Source organism: Chiloscyllium plagiosum, chromosome 28 (assembly GCF_004010195.1).
Source record: "Chiloscyllium plagiosum isolate BGI_BamShark_2017 chromosome 28, ASM401019v2, whole genome shotgun sequence".
NCBI classification, from domain to species: domain Eukaryota; kingdom Metazoa; phylum Chordata; class Chondrichthyes; order Orectolobiformes; family Hemiscylliidae; genus Chiloscyllium; species Chiloscyllium plagiosum.
The window spans coordinates 35,904,258-35,919,383 of NC_057737.1; positions in this window are offsets into that span (position 1 = coordinate 35,904,258).

The window sequence follows — 15,126 nt, forward strand, 5'->3', positions numbered from 1 at the left end:
ACACTCTTTGTAGGTACTGTTTACTGATTGTAGGGACTGTTTACAATGATTGTAGATACTGATTACACTGATTGTAGATACTGTTTACACTGATTGTAGATACTGATTACACTGATTGTAGGTACTGTTCACTGATTGTAGATACTGTTAACACTGACTGTAGGAACTGTTTACACTGATTGTAGGTACTGTTTACTGATTCTAGATACTGATTACACTGATTGTAGGTACTGTTTACTGATTGTAGATACTGTTTACACTGATTGTAGATACTGATTACACTGATTGCAGGTACTCTTTACTGATTGTAGATACTGATTACACTGATAGTGGGTACTGTGTACACTGATTGTAGGTACTGTTTACTGATTGTGGATACTGTTTACACTGATTGTAGGTACTGTTTACAATGATTGTAGATACTGTTTACTGATTGTAGGTACTGTTTACGCTGATTGTAGATACTGTTTACACTGATTGTAGGTACTCTTGTCACTGATTGTAGGTACTGTTTACACTGTAAATATTATTTGTACTGATTGTAGGCACTATTTACACTAATTGTAGGTACTGTTTGTACTGATTGTTGGTACTATTTACACTGATTGTTATTACTGATTACACTGATTGTAGGTACTGTTTACACTGATTGTAGGTATTGTTTATTGATTGTCGGTATTGTTTTACATTGATTTTTGGTACTGTTTACACTGCTTGTAGATCCTGATTACACAGATTGGAGGTACTGTTTACACTACTTGTAGGTATTGATTATACTGATTGTAGGTACTGGTTACCGATTGTAGATACTGTTTACACTGATTGTAGATACTGTTTACACTGATTGTAGGTACTGTTTACTGATTGTAGATACTGATTACATTGATTGTAGGTAATGTTTACTCATTGTAGACACAGTTTACGTATTGAAGATACTGATTACACTGATTGTAGGTATTGTTTACTGATTATAGACACTGTTTACTGATTGTAGATACTGATTACACTGATTGTAGGTAATGTTTACTCATTGTAGACACAGTGTACGTATTGAAGATACTGATTACACTGATTGTAGGTATTGTTTACTGATTGTAGACACTGTTTACTGATTGTAGATACTGATTACACTGATTGTAGGTACTGTTTACTGATTGTAGATACTGTTTACACTGATTGTAAGTACTGTTTTCTGTTTGCAGGTACTGTTTACACTGATTGCAGGTTCTGATTACACTGATTGTAGTTACTGTTTACAATGATTGTAGGTATTGATTACACTGATTGTAGGTATTGTTTATTGATTGTAGGTACTGTTTACACTGATTGTAGGTACTGTTTACACTGATTGTAGATACTGATTACACTGATTGTAGGTACTGTTTACACTGATTGTAGGTACTGTTTACTGATTGTAGGTACTGTTTACACTGATTACAGGTTCTGATTACACTGATTGTAGTTACTGTTTACAATGATTGTACGTACTGTTTACACTGATTGTAGGTATTGTTCACACTGATTGTAGGTACTGTTTACTGATTGTAGATACTGATTACACTGATTGTAGGTACTGTTTACTGATTGTAGACACTGTTTACTGATTGAAGATACTGATTACACTGATTGTAGGTACTGTTTACTGATTGTAGACACTGTTTACTGATTGTAGGTACTGATTACATTGATTGTAGATACTGTTTACACTGGTTGTTGGTACTGTTTACACGGACTGTCGGTACTGTTTACACTGATTGTAGATACTGATTACACTGATTGTAGATACTGATTACACTGATTGCAGATACTGCTTACACTGATTGTAGGTACTGTTTACTGATTGTAGATACTGATTACACTGATTGCAGGTACTGTTTACAATGATTGTATGTACTGTTTACACTGATTTCAGATACTGATTACACTGATTGTAGGTACTGTTTACCCTGATTGTAGGTACTGTTTACACTGATTGTAGATACTCATTACAATGATTGTAGGTACTGTTTACTGATTGTCAGTACTGTTTACTGATAGTAGATTCTGATTTCACTGATTGTGGGTACTGTTTACTGATAGTAGATAATGTTTACGCTGACTTTAGGTACTGTTTACTGATTGTATGTACCGTTTTACCAATTGAAGGTACTGTCTACACAGCAATGGCTCACGCAATAGTTGGAGATAGTGCAATAAAGCTGGAGCTAAGTGTGTGTCCAAATGGAGATTCAGGTGGTTGATTGGTCTGTGGATTAGTTATCAATGCCAAAAGCCTCCTCCTTTCCACGAGTGTTGTGATTGGCTCTCAGGAAGCTGAGCAGCTTGTGGCTATAACTACGATAGCGGGAAGCCTCTAGATCTCTACAGGCTCAGGAGATCTCTCTGTTCTCTGCAGTAAAAGCTGTGTTAAGTCTGAAGAAAAGCAGTGTTTTTTTGTTATTTTAATTGACAAGTCACTGGGACCCAGTCGCCCTGTGTATCCTTAAAACCAGTGGAAGCATCCAGTGAAGGAGGAACAAGAAGCAGTGCCTATCTCGCCATCCTGTGAACAAGAGACCCGTGAAACACTTTCCCAGCTTTCCCTCCATCCATAAGAACAAACGTGTTTTCTTTTTCTACATGTATGTGTACCTGTGTGTATGCGTGTCTGTGTATGTGCGGGTATGTTTGTCTGTGTGTGTGTGTCTGTGTCTGTGAATATATGTGTGTGTGTAAGGGAGAATTTACAAGAGATTGAGAATTTCATGCTGATGGTTTATAATAGTTTACCTGAAGCTAGAATCTATTTACATGTGACAAAAGGCAATTTTTGTTAAGTACAGACACTATCGACCAGGGTCTGAAAATCAAATAAGTTGGGGAATTTTAAAAAGTCTTTAACTTTCATGATGACTCCAGGAACAGTGAATCCTGATTTCCAGGGTGCTACCCCAATGAGTAATAACATGTGTCAGGGTGAAGAACTTCCATCTCTGTTACTCCTCAGAAAGCACCATTTCAGGCCAAAGAATTGATATCTCTGTGACTGATCTGGATGTATATGTTGAGGTGAAGGACTCCTGGCTCTGTTACTGGTCTGAATGTACTCAGATGGGGTGAAGGATGCTTCAACAAAGTTAATAGGATGCTGACATTTATATCTCGAGGACTGGAGGACAAGAAAGCAGATGTTATGCTGTAATTTGAGAAAATGCTGGTTAGGCCCCACTTTGAGTACCATGAGCAGATTTGGGCAGCACACCTCAGGAAGAATATATTGGCCTTGGATAGTACATCATAGATTTACAAGAATGATAACAGGACTCTAGGAGTTAGGTTATGAGGAGACATTATACAAATCAGGCCTGTTTTCTCTGGAACTTAGAAGGGTTAGAGATTATCTTATTGAGGTCTTCAAGATATTAACAAGAAAAGACAAAGTTGATAACAATTCCATGGATTGGGAATTCTAGAACTAGGGGCTATTGTCTAAGAATTAGGGCCAGGCTGTTCAGGGGAGATGTTAGGAAGCACAGAGGGTGGTAGAATGTTTGGAAATCTCTTCCACAAACAGCAGTGGCCGCTGGATCAATTGTTAATTTTAAATCTGAAATAAATAATATTTTGTTAAGAAAGGTATTATGGGGTTTGGGCCCAGGGCAGATATGTGGCATTAGGCATGATCAGGCATGATCCGATTGAATGGTGGAACTGACTTGAGGAGCTGACTGGCCTACTCCAGTTCCTATGTTACTAATCAGAATGTACAGAGTCAAGGTAATGGTCTGTTAACTCTGTTACTAGCAGATACGTATGATATATAAATAATGCATTCTGTTAAATTCCTTGTCTGGTTTGGTCACATGGGCATAGAGAAGTACAGTAAAGTCCAGTCATATGTGAATAGGAGAGATTGAGATTGGTTCAGATTTTTTTAGCATTTATTTGGAAAATATTATCATTTACACAATGCAGTGCCAGGTGAGCTCCTGGGGCAGTGCCAGGTGAGCTGACTTCTGGGGCAGTGCCAGGTGAGCTGACTCCTGGGGCAGTGCCTTTAGATCCTGCTTGGGGGCAGGCACAGCGATGGGCTGCCTATCAGTGTTCTGATCTCCCACTGTCAGCATGTAACATCACATAACAAAGTGACAGTGTGCACACTGAATTCAATACTACATTCAACCAAACTCGATGCCGACTCACCAAATGGCCAGGCTGCCGTGGGTGGACATGGTGCATGCTGAATCAGGGACAAATCAGTCAGAGAGAGACTCCAAACATCCGCATCCCCTTCCTATCAGTCCTCACCCTGAACTTCAAAGATTTCAAGCCTTCCCAAGTCCACACCCAACCTGGCTCCATGAGCCTGCTCTTGTTTTGTATTTCCTGTCCAGCCTCTGTCATGTGAGGTGACCATGCTAAGTGTGGCCAGACGCAGTCCCTCCATCTGCCCTGAAGTCAAAGTGTTCCTGAACACCCCCTTCTGCATGAATAGCAAATGCTTTAGCATATCCCCTTCACAATTTAGTTTGCCCCTTCACAGTTGTCATCTCCCCTTGCCCCTCCCATTCTGCAGCCTCCAAATCCAAAAGTTAAGTTCCTGAGTCTCTTTCCTGTAATCGCTGATCCTCTGGGTCCGACACATCTCACTTTCCTCTTCATCTCCACGGACTAACCCTGATGGACAGACAATGGCCCATCCTCTGGTGTAACATTATTGCCCGATTGCCATCATGAGATGTCTCATGATGTCTCAGGTATATAATAAGCAGTGCAGTAAGGCAGGAATGTCACAGACCAGGCCTTCACACACTGGAGCTACTTTGAAGCCTCCAATATTTCTTCACTGGTGTGCAGCTGCTTAGGACTGGATTGAGGTGGTTTCATTTTTCTGCATTCAACTATAGTCTTAGGATCACGTACAATTGATTCCCTTCCTGCTCCAACAACCTCACCTCTGCATCCCCCAAGAATCTCTCCTTGGCCCCTTTCATACATCTCATCCTTTTGGCTACATTAGCCAAGAACAGCATGCCAGCTTACACATAGACGATAGTCACCTCTCTCACCCCCTCCACTGTCCTGAACCTGTTGAAAGGCTTGTCTGAGAGCCAGGATTGGAGGAAAAGCCGTTTTGAATATTGGAAAGACCAAACTCAGTTTAATTTCATTTCCCTGTTGGTTAGTTCATTGTTCTGAGCCGGGAACGTTCACAGTTTAGAATCGTAGAATCCCCACTGTGTGAAAACAGGCCCTTTGGCCCAACAAGTCCACACCAACCCTTCAAAGAATAACCCATCCAGACCCATTCCTATAACCTATTATTCTACTTTCCCTAGACTAATGCACCTAACCTACACATCCCTGAGCACTCTGGGCAATTTAGCACGGCCAATTCACCTGACCTGTACATCTTTGGATTGTGGGAGGAAACTGGAGCACCCGGAGGAAATCCACGCAAGCACGGGGACAATGTGCAAACTCCACACAGACTGTCGCCCAAGGCTGAGTTTGAACCCAGGTCCCTGGCATTGTGAAGCAACAGTGCTAACCACTGAGCCACCCTGCCAGTCGAATATTCTCCCGAATGGATGTTGGCTAAATATCTGGGGGTTTTCTAAGGGTTTCTGACCAGCCTGCAGGAGCTGCACACTGGGACACGGGTGATAAATGTACGGGAACCTGGAGACCCACAATCATTTACTGAAATAAATCACACAGCACCAGGTTATAGTCCAACAGGATTAATTGGAAGCACTATCTTTCGGAGCGCCACAACTTCATCAGGTAGTATAAGATCATAAGACACAGATTTTATAGCAAAAGTTTACAGTGTGATGTAACTGAAATTATATATTGAAAAAGACCTGGATTGTTTGTTAAGTCTCTCATCTGTTAAAATGACCAACATGGGCGAGGGATTGGTGACATTGCGAAGTCAAGAATGTAGTCAATCACAAATTTATGGACATTTGGTAAGACCTTACACCCTAAATAATGACCATTCTAGTTTTTGAACTGAGCGTATAACTCTGAGCTGTTCACCAACAGCTTATACCAAATCGTGTAGATAACATTTAAGGGTCAACTGACCCTCCTCCAGGGTCACAGAAGATCCTGGATTTGCCTCTAACCCTCAGCTACAGTCCCCTGTTGGCCAGGCACCTGAGGGGGGGTGTGAGATTATCACTCTGCTCCTTCGTCCAGGTCACAAGATCACAGCTGTAACCCCTTGGCCAGCATTATAACAATATCCCTCAGCCCAGGACACAAAGTTAATGCTGCACCCATCAGTAAGGCTCATAAGGGATATAAGGATGTAGGTGTATCCCCCAAGCTGGGGTCATGAGGACTATACGTTAACAATCCAGATAAAGGAACTGAGGGCATTGGTGCTGAGTTTGAAGCTGACACAAGAATAGGTGAAGGGTGGGTACTATAGAGGAAGTGGGGAGGCTGCAGAAGGACTTGGACTGGCTATGCCAGTGGGAAAAGAGGTAACAGATGGAATATAATGTGGGAAAGTGTGAGGTTGTACACTTTGGTAGGAAGAATTGAGGCATAGACTATTTTCTCCACAGAGAAAGGATTTGGAAATCTGGAATATAAAGGGACTTTGGAGTTCAGTTCAGGACTCTCTTAAGATTAACATGCTGGTTCAGTTGGCAGTTAGGAAGGTTGGGGTCATGAGGGTATACATTAATGATTAGCATTCATTTCAAGAAGGCTAGAATACAAGGGCAGAGATGTATTGCTGATGCTGTATGAGGCTCTGGTCAGACCGCACTTGGAAAACAGTGAGTAGTTTTGGGTGGTCTATTTAAAGAAGGAGGTTTACAAGAATGATCCCTTGGATGAACAGCTTATCATATGGGCAGTTGTTGAGAACTCTTGCTTTGTGCTTGACACAGTCCAAAAGGATGGGTGTCAGCGAGGGGGTGGGGGGGCGGGGGGTGTCTCATTGAAACTTCCAGAATCCTGAGAGGCCTGGGTAGAGTGGACATGGAGAAGATTTTTCCACTAGTAGGAGGGACTAGCACCCGAGGCCACAGCCTCAGAGTGAAGGGATAACTCTTCAGAACTGAGATGAAAAGGAACGTTTTCAGTCAGAGATTGATGAATCTGTGGAACTCATTGCTGCAGAGGCCTGTGGAGGCCAGGTTATTGAGAGTATTTAAGACGGAGATAGATAGGTTGTGGATTAGTAAAGGGTTCAAAGTTTATGATGAGAAGTCAGGAAAATGATATTGAAAAACATACCAGCCATGTATGTTAGAATGGCTTAACTCTGCTTCTATTTTGTGGTCTTGTGAGAGTACAGTTAGATCTCTTGTTTGGTATCATAGGGGTATGAGGATACAACTGTGTCCCTTAGTTGTGGTCATGAGAGGTATGAGGATACAACTGTTCCTCTTAACTGGGCGCAGCAATAGTCATTGAATGGTCCAGTTCCACATTACGCCCCCCCTAGTGAATATCCAATGTGGAGATAGGATTTGCTTAGCTCCAGATAAAGAGCCAACATTGAGTGCAGTCTGAAGATGTGACAATTACAGGATTGCTTAAAGGGTTATTGGAATCAAACACTCACAAAGTGTCAGGCAAACTGGGATTAACACTGGGGAAAGAAAAGAAATGATAGTAAGGAAAAGTTTGCTCACCCAATCTTATTTTACGGTCAGTCTTCAGAAGTTATTATACCAGTTGCTCAATGTTTTAGACTTGGTGGGCACCAACACTCCACCTGTAATGAAAGCCATAAGAGACAGAATGTGATAAGCATTAAAATGGCAACTGCAAATCCAGAACATTCCCACCGGACCTGCCTTATAAATCCAGTTAATAAATCATAGCTCAGATTTCTTCACCCCAATCCCTCCAAGCACTTCGAAGTTAATGGTTATGCAGGCGCAGTCTGTGTGATTTATTACCTCATGTCACTGCCCTCTGTTTAGCTCCTGTAATCATTTCAATGCTCCACAGATTTTTTTAAAAAGTCAAAACAAAATTTTTTTTTCCCCTCCAGAACAGGTGGCAATGGCCTGTAAATCCTAGTTTCAGTATGCGTGGATATTGTAACCTGACAGCTAATGGCCATTTTTAAACACTGAAGGTCAAGGGTTAAAAGGACAGTTCTTTTCTTTAATACACCAAGCGAGACCAGCCTCATTATGCACCAACATTCAGCACACAGATTAACAAGCATCCACAGCTGGCCTTACCCAGAATTATTGGGAGCGGGATTGGATGTTTACAATTAAAAATACTTGTGGTTTCTGGACCACTCTTAATGAAAATACTGTCTATGTCTATCCATGTGGAGGCCAGGCTTAACAGAGTGGATGCTGACACTGACAGCAATCTGGAGCGTGCTGCGCAATATAAATACAGGCAACTCCCAGACAATGTTCCCTTTAAGATGTCTGAGTGTACAGTCTTAAAGGGCCTACACAGTCTAACCTACAGGCGTGTGTACCAGTAGGGATCCAGGCATTAATGAGGCTAGTGGTTAATGTGTCCTCTTGGATCCAGCCTTCCACTCTCCTACTGCCCCCTCGATAGCTCACACTCCTCCTGATGTGGGCAAATTACTCTTTCATGAGTCTATTTTTGTCCAACTCTCTTCAAACTCAGTCTCTTTGCCATAAAAAGTCAGTTGCAAGCAAAACATGTCAGGTGAATCGATTTGAGAACTCTTCTTCTTCAGCAGTTCCCTGGGATTTAGGATGACTTGGTGCGTCTCTGGTTGAATTGGTTCTGAGATGGCTGATAAGTCTGATGTGTGATCTGTAGACTTTGCTGTGTATGGGGTTGGTGGTGCTTGGAGGGTGTGATCAGAGTTATTTGTTCACTTGGTCCAACCCCTCACCCTCACCCTGACCTCTGTGTGTTTCTGATGAGGTCCCTTGATGTGTTCAATGCCTTTCCAGATGAACCTCCTCCAGTTTGCTCAGTGACAAATCAGGAACTCCCATTGTCCGTGAATAGGTTTGACCTTTTCCCCAATATTTTGAGGACACACAGGAAGTGTTTCCTGTGAGTGTTCTGCACTGACCGGGTTGTGTGTAGAGCACTTGTGTCAGGCGTATGGATGATGTGATCCTAAATGAGTTGGTTTTGAGTAATTTGTGCTTTAATGGCTGGGCACATTGTCATGAGAGAGGATGCAGCTGCTGGACCTGTTTATTGTGAAGACACTGCTCGTGGATCTTCTGCAGGTAACTGTTGTAGATTCTCCAAGTCTCTGAAGCACAAAGGAGCCTGGGCATCACTGCTATCCAGTCACACATGATGTTGCTGTCAGGTTTCAGACACTGATCTTCAAATCCTTTTTACCTCAATTGGAGGCTGAAATGGTACATTGGAGGGGATGAGAAATGCTATCGTCTCTGTCTGTCTTGGTGTAGGGGAAATAGCAAAGCTTTGGAAGATGTGCCCCATTCTCCAGAATCTCACCATTGGTTTTAATCTGTGTGGAGAGGTGTTGTGCTGAGGAAGAGGAGCTTAGCATTTTGGGGGTTTTCTAATGCAAGGCTCATTTTTTCGTACACTTTGGGGTAGGAGTTGATAATGAGCTAGTGCTCAGTTTCTGAGTGAACAGACACACAGACATCACCCACATACTCAAGGTCAGTAACTGAGTGACTTTGTTTCGGATTGAAGGTGGTGTCAGTTGAACAGTTTTCTGTCTATAGATTATCCCCCCATCTGTGGGTAATTTGTTGGAGGTGAGATGCTGTATTAAAGTGAGGAGGTTGGAGAAGAGAGTTGATCTTACTGATTTTGAAGGTCCTTATTACTTTAAAAAAAATAATAAATGGGACAGATAAAAATTTAAATTAAAACAATCAGTTGGGGAATGTGGAGATTTGGAATGGTGGTGGATTCACAGAAACTGCACTTCAGGTTGGGTCTGTGGTGACTGGTGCCTCCCATTCTGAATCTAGTTGAGCTCCTGTTTTATATCAGTATTAGTATTTACAGCGGTAAGCCATAGGACCTGGGTTCAATCCTCTACTGTGTAATGTGATTTCAGCTGGGTTGGGGTTGGAGGTGTGTAAAATGGCCTTATACCCCAGAGGAAAATTCAGCCAGGAGTTTCTGGACCTTATTCTGATGCAATAATGCCTGTTTAAAGATCCAGGTGTCTGGCATGCACACATTTGGATTCAGCTTGTCTGTAGCAAGGACCTTGCTTCCCCTTACTGTCCTGACTGATATATGAAGACAGCCACTTAATATGAGTTATAGGAGGGCTCATGGGATAGTACCCTAGCAATAGGAGGTCTCAATAAATAGATACATTTTCCTCTTCATGCTCGAATCATTCCTGCGCAAAAAAAAGACAGTTGCATCCCTTATATTAAATTTAATTAAATTCCTAATTTCTTGCTGCAATTAAGTGCTGCATCCTGGATGTCAGAAGGCTTCATTTACACACCCATCCAGTCCCTGGTGATCTGTTGGCTGGGTGGCCTCATGTGCTGTGTGGATTTCTGCCCATGTGTATAAATAACATCAAGAGTTCTCCAGAGCCTGTCTCTTGCTGTCTCCCCAAACCCCTTGCAGCTGCACACTGAGAGGATTTGATAGCGCTGGGGTGGTGCTACCCTGACCCAGCTCTCAGATGTATTCTGAGTTTGACACCCACTTCCTGGCAGGCTGACATCTTGTAAAATGCTCCTTAGTACATTGTCCAGGTACTTCCTCTGCACATCGTCCTTCACTGGAACACATCTGGCTTTGAGCATCTCCAAGGCATTGTAAAGACCACAGACAGTAAGCCTCCTGATCACACTACAACCTCGGAGAAGAAGAGAGACCATCAAGTTTCTTCATGGTCACTTTCTCTATGAAATGCTTCAGCCTCCTGCCCTATCTCCAAGTTACCGGATATAGATCAAACAGGATCCTCAATTATCTTAACTTGAGAGGAATAATGGGTAGTCTTCACCACATCTCTGAGGCAACCCCATAATCTCTGAGACTTTGAGTACTAATGTTGTAGCACCACATGCTGTTAACAAATTCTTATCATTATAACCCGATCTGTTTTGAATATGAGTTTTTGGTGGTAAGCTGATCTGTCAATAGTCACCATGGTGAAATTATATATCATTATATTGATGGAACATTTATAGCACAAGTCAGGCTCTGTTCTGCTTTGTATAGATAGAAAGTTGTGCACTTCCAGCCAACTGACAATGGAACATGGCAGCCTGAGACTCTGTTTATGCGTTGTATAGGTTATTGGTTCTGAAAGGGTTAATGTTAGAGACTGCATTAAGCCCTGCCTTATCTGATGATGTAATATAGTCTTGGTGGGGAAATCACCAGAGTAGCTCTGGCTCTTAACAAGGATTGTTAAGTTATCCATGTCTCTTAACAGTCTCAGTAACAATGTCTAATGAGCCAATGGAAGCTGCACATGATTATTATCCTGCAGTAACCTTCTCCTCCTGACAGAACTTTTTTGTGTTAACTCTCAGTAGCAGTTGTTCTCTGTAACACTGTATTCTGTTACCCTGATGCGCTTGTCCAGTACGACCTGCCTGAAACGCACATAAGACAACACTTTTCACTGCATCCCGTACACGTGACATAATCAATCAAATCAAATCTACTATTCTAAACCAACGGGCTCTTTGATTCAGTCACTGAAAGAGGACTAGGAACAGCATCCTTCCACCCACTAATTCCACACGAGTCATTTTATTCCATTGTCTCTGTGGGGCTGGCTTGGGCCTGAAGCCATGTTTCTGCGATAAATGTAACAAGTGTCTGAAGCCAACGGGGATAGAAAAAGCCATCAAGATTGTTTGTTGGAGGAACCATTGCTCTTGCTTCATTGAAAAGCATTGACGGATCACAGGAGAAAGCAGATATCGAGAAACTGGTTGCACGTACAATACAGGTGCTGCAGACTGTCTCTATCATGGAGAGGGATTACTGAAACTTTGTCCTCCCAGCCCCACTGCCCTCCCACAGGATTGCCTTATGATACCCGAGAGGGGATGCATTGAATATCCCAACACGTTAATAAATACTTACAGTCCATTAGGAGAGGAAATCAGCCCCATGTCCCTGTGCAGTCTGTGAAATCTCGGAATATCCTTGTGAATTTTGACATATAACACTTTAAAACTTACCTGTCATTACTTCTGCTTCCCAGAGATGATTGTGATTAATTTGTCATGGCCCCGGTTGTTTGTGGCAGAGTATTTGACGGAGTGGGTTACTGTGAACAATTCATATGTAGCATTCTGCCATTCCAGATATCGTTTACCTGTTCAGTGTAAAAGCATGATTAGCGTAACTGGCCCATGAAGAGCTGCACATTGCTCCACACGCAGATCCCGCTCTCTCAGACAGAAAGCACAAAGCTTCGACTTCCTGCCCACTCAGAGAGTGGCGGCAGCCATGTTTAATTTTCATTATGCATGTGTGAGACTGGAAGGCAGCACGGTTCAAGCTTCACAGAGTGAGTTGTAGGCTCAGCCTGTCATTCTGGGTACACACTCACCCAAAACTTCTTGTTGGTTTCTGTCTTGCAAACTTTGTCAACCCCCTCACGTTTTAGGTTCTTCCTCCCTTGATTCTCACTCAACTCTTTCACTTAAGTCTTCATCTCCCCATTTCACCCCTGAGCCACAGGTCTACAGCATAGTTATGTCAAAAACTGCTATGTACTGTAACCCGCCCCATCCCCCCATTGAAGACAGAGTGGTGGTGACCTAGATGACCTGCCAGCCAACAGTAGTCCATGGTCTCCAATGCACTCTTGTATGTTGAGTCGTCCCCAGCCCCCTTACTAGTTATCTATCTCTTAGCATCACAGCATGCTGCCTCCAATCTCCTGTTTTACAGGAACTTCATAAAAACTTTAGCATAGAAAGAGACCATTGAATGGGGAGGCTATCACGAGACTGTTAATCTGAGAGCCAGATAATGTTCTGGGACCTGGGTTTGAATCCCACCAGAGCAGATGGTGGAATTTGAATACAATAAAAATCTGGAATTAAACGTCTAATGATGACTATTGACGATTGTCAGAAAGATCCAATCTGGTTCACTAATGTCCTTCAGGGAAGGAAACTGCTATCTTTACCTGGTCTGGCCTATGTGTGACTCCAGACCCACAGCAGTGTGTTTGATTCCTAACTGCCCTTTGGGCAATTAGGGATGGGCAATAAATGTTGGTCTAGCCAGCGATGCCCTCATCCTGTGAATGAATTTTTTAAAAATCACAGCAGGCGCGAGCACTAACCATGGCTCTGTGCTTAATCCCTATTTGTCAGCAATTTAGCACATTATGAAAGTTTGGTGATGCCAGCCGTGTTTTTGAATGTGACCGGCTCAAATTAGTATGATGCATTTATGAAGAGCCTGGTTGCAGGAGGTGAGAGAGGGGTAAGAGAAACTGTGGACAGGTCAGGTCCAGCATTCCCTAACTGGCTGTAGACATAATGAGGACAATGACCTCAACAGTGAGTCCAGCATCATTTCTGTCAGTACACAGGATAGTGTGGATAAACAGATTAATCCACTTCCTCCTTACAAAGAAGTCGGGATGGAAGTTTACAGTGCCAGAGTAAACAGTTCCAATCCTGTGGGATTAACAGGGATATACGCATTGAACTTGTTTGTGGTTGCAGTCAAACATCTTACAGTGAGCATGCTCCTCTGGCTGTCGGAAACATCTGCTAAACACCAATTGTCACAAAGGCAATGGCATTTACCCAGCCACAGAGTTACTCCATTCGTGAATGCTCCTGTTTCTTTTCTTGCCTACTAATGGGGAGTGTGTGTGTGTGTGTGAGAGAGAAAAGGCCTCAGGTTGGTCATGCAGACTATATTGTGGACTCAGTGCAGAGTTGAGTGTATTTATCCTATGAATGTTACGCTCTCAGATCTGCATAGCAAAAAGAACAAGGTGAATTTCTATGGTGTCTTCAATGAATAAAATTGCTTTTTGCATGTTTTCAGAGGAGAGAGAAAGAGCAGAGAGTAATCCTTTGTGAACATATACAAGAGGGGACTGAAAGCTAGATCAGAGAGATGGCTCTTGTTCCGAGCACACCCTGAGAGAGGTTCCCCGTCTTGTTCCAGCTCCAGACAATGCCACGAATTGTTAAGTTCCCAGGTTAATAGAGATGAACTGACTCCCCTCTTTTGCTCAGCCATCCCCCTCGGTTGACCAAACAAGGTTAATTTTAAAATAGATCCTTTCCCTTATGGATACCTGTCCCTCAGCCCTAATTAATTCATAAACAAAAACAAGATCAGAAATGGCTGGAAATGGCAGCATCTGTGGAGAGAAAACAGATTGAATGTTTCGAGTCCAGTGACCTTTCTTCAGAGCCACATTATTTCATGGTTTAAGGAGGAGCCAATTTAATCAAGCTTTCTTGGGCTTACTAAAAGAGTGAATGTGTTCATTACATTCAAAGCATTGCAACACACAAACATACAGGGTAGAAGTGTAGGAGAAGGTAGAAGAAATGAGTTCCAGTCTACAATTTCAAGATTCCTGATTTTGTAATTTAGCAGAAGTTAGATTGTTCTGATTCCTTTGACAGACTCATTTTCAACATTCAGATTGAGAGAGAACCTTTTTTTTGTTTTATCTGCAGTGCAGGGGTGTTTAAAAAAGCTAGGAGAAAGTGAAGACTGCAGATGCTGGAGATCAGAGTTGAAAAATGTGGTGCTGGAAAAACACAGCAGGCCAGGCAGCATCCGAGGAGCAGGAGAATCGACGTTTTGGGCATAAGCCCTTCTTCAGGAATGAGGCTGGTGTGCCAAGTGGGCTAAGATAAAAGGTAGGGGGGAGGGAATTTGGAGGAGGGGCGCTGGGAATATGGTAGGTGGAAGGAGGTGACTTGTAGAGGGAGGAGGAGAGCTTCTACAAGGTAGGCATCCTTGCAAGAGGATCCTTGTAGAGGGAGGAGGAGAGCTTCTTCAAGGTAGATATTAAGCAGGCTTTGAGGAGTGGAGGGCGATTTACTGGCTACAGAATTCTCAGCTGCTGACCTCCTGTTGTAACCATACTATTTATATCACTAGGACAAAGTGAGGACTGCAGATGCTGGAGATCAGAGCTGAAAATGTGTTGCTGGAAAAGCGCAGCAGGTCAGGCAGCATCCAAGG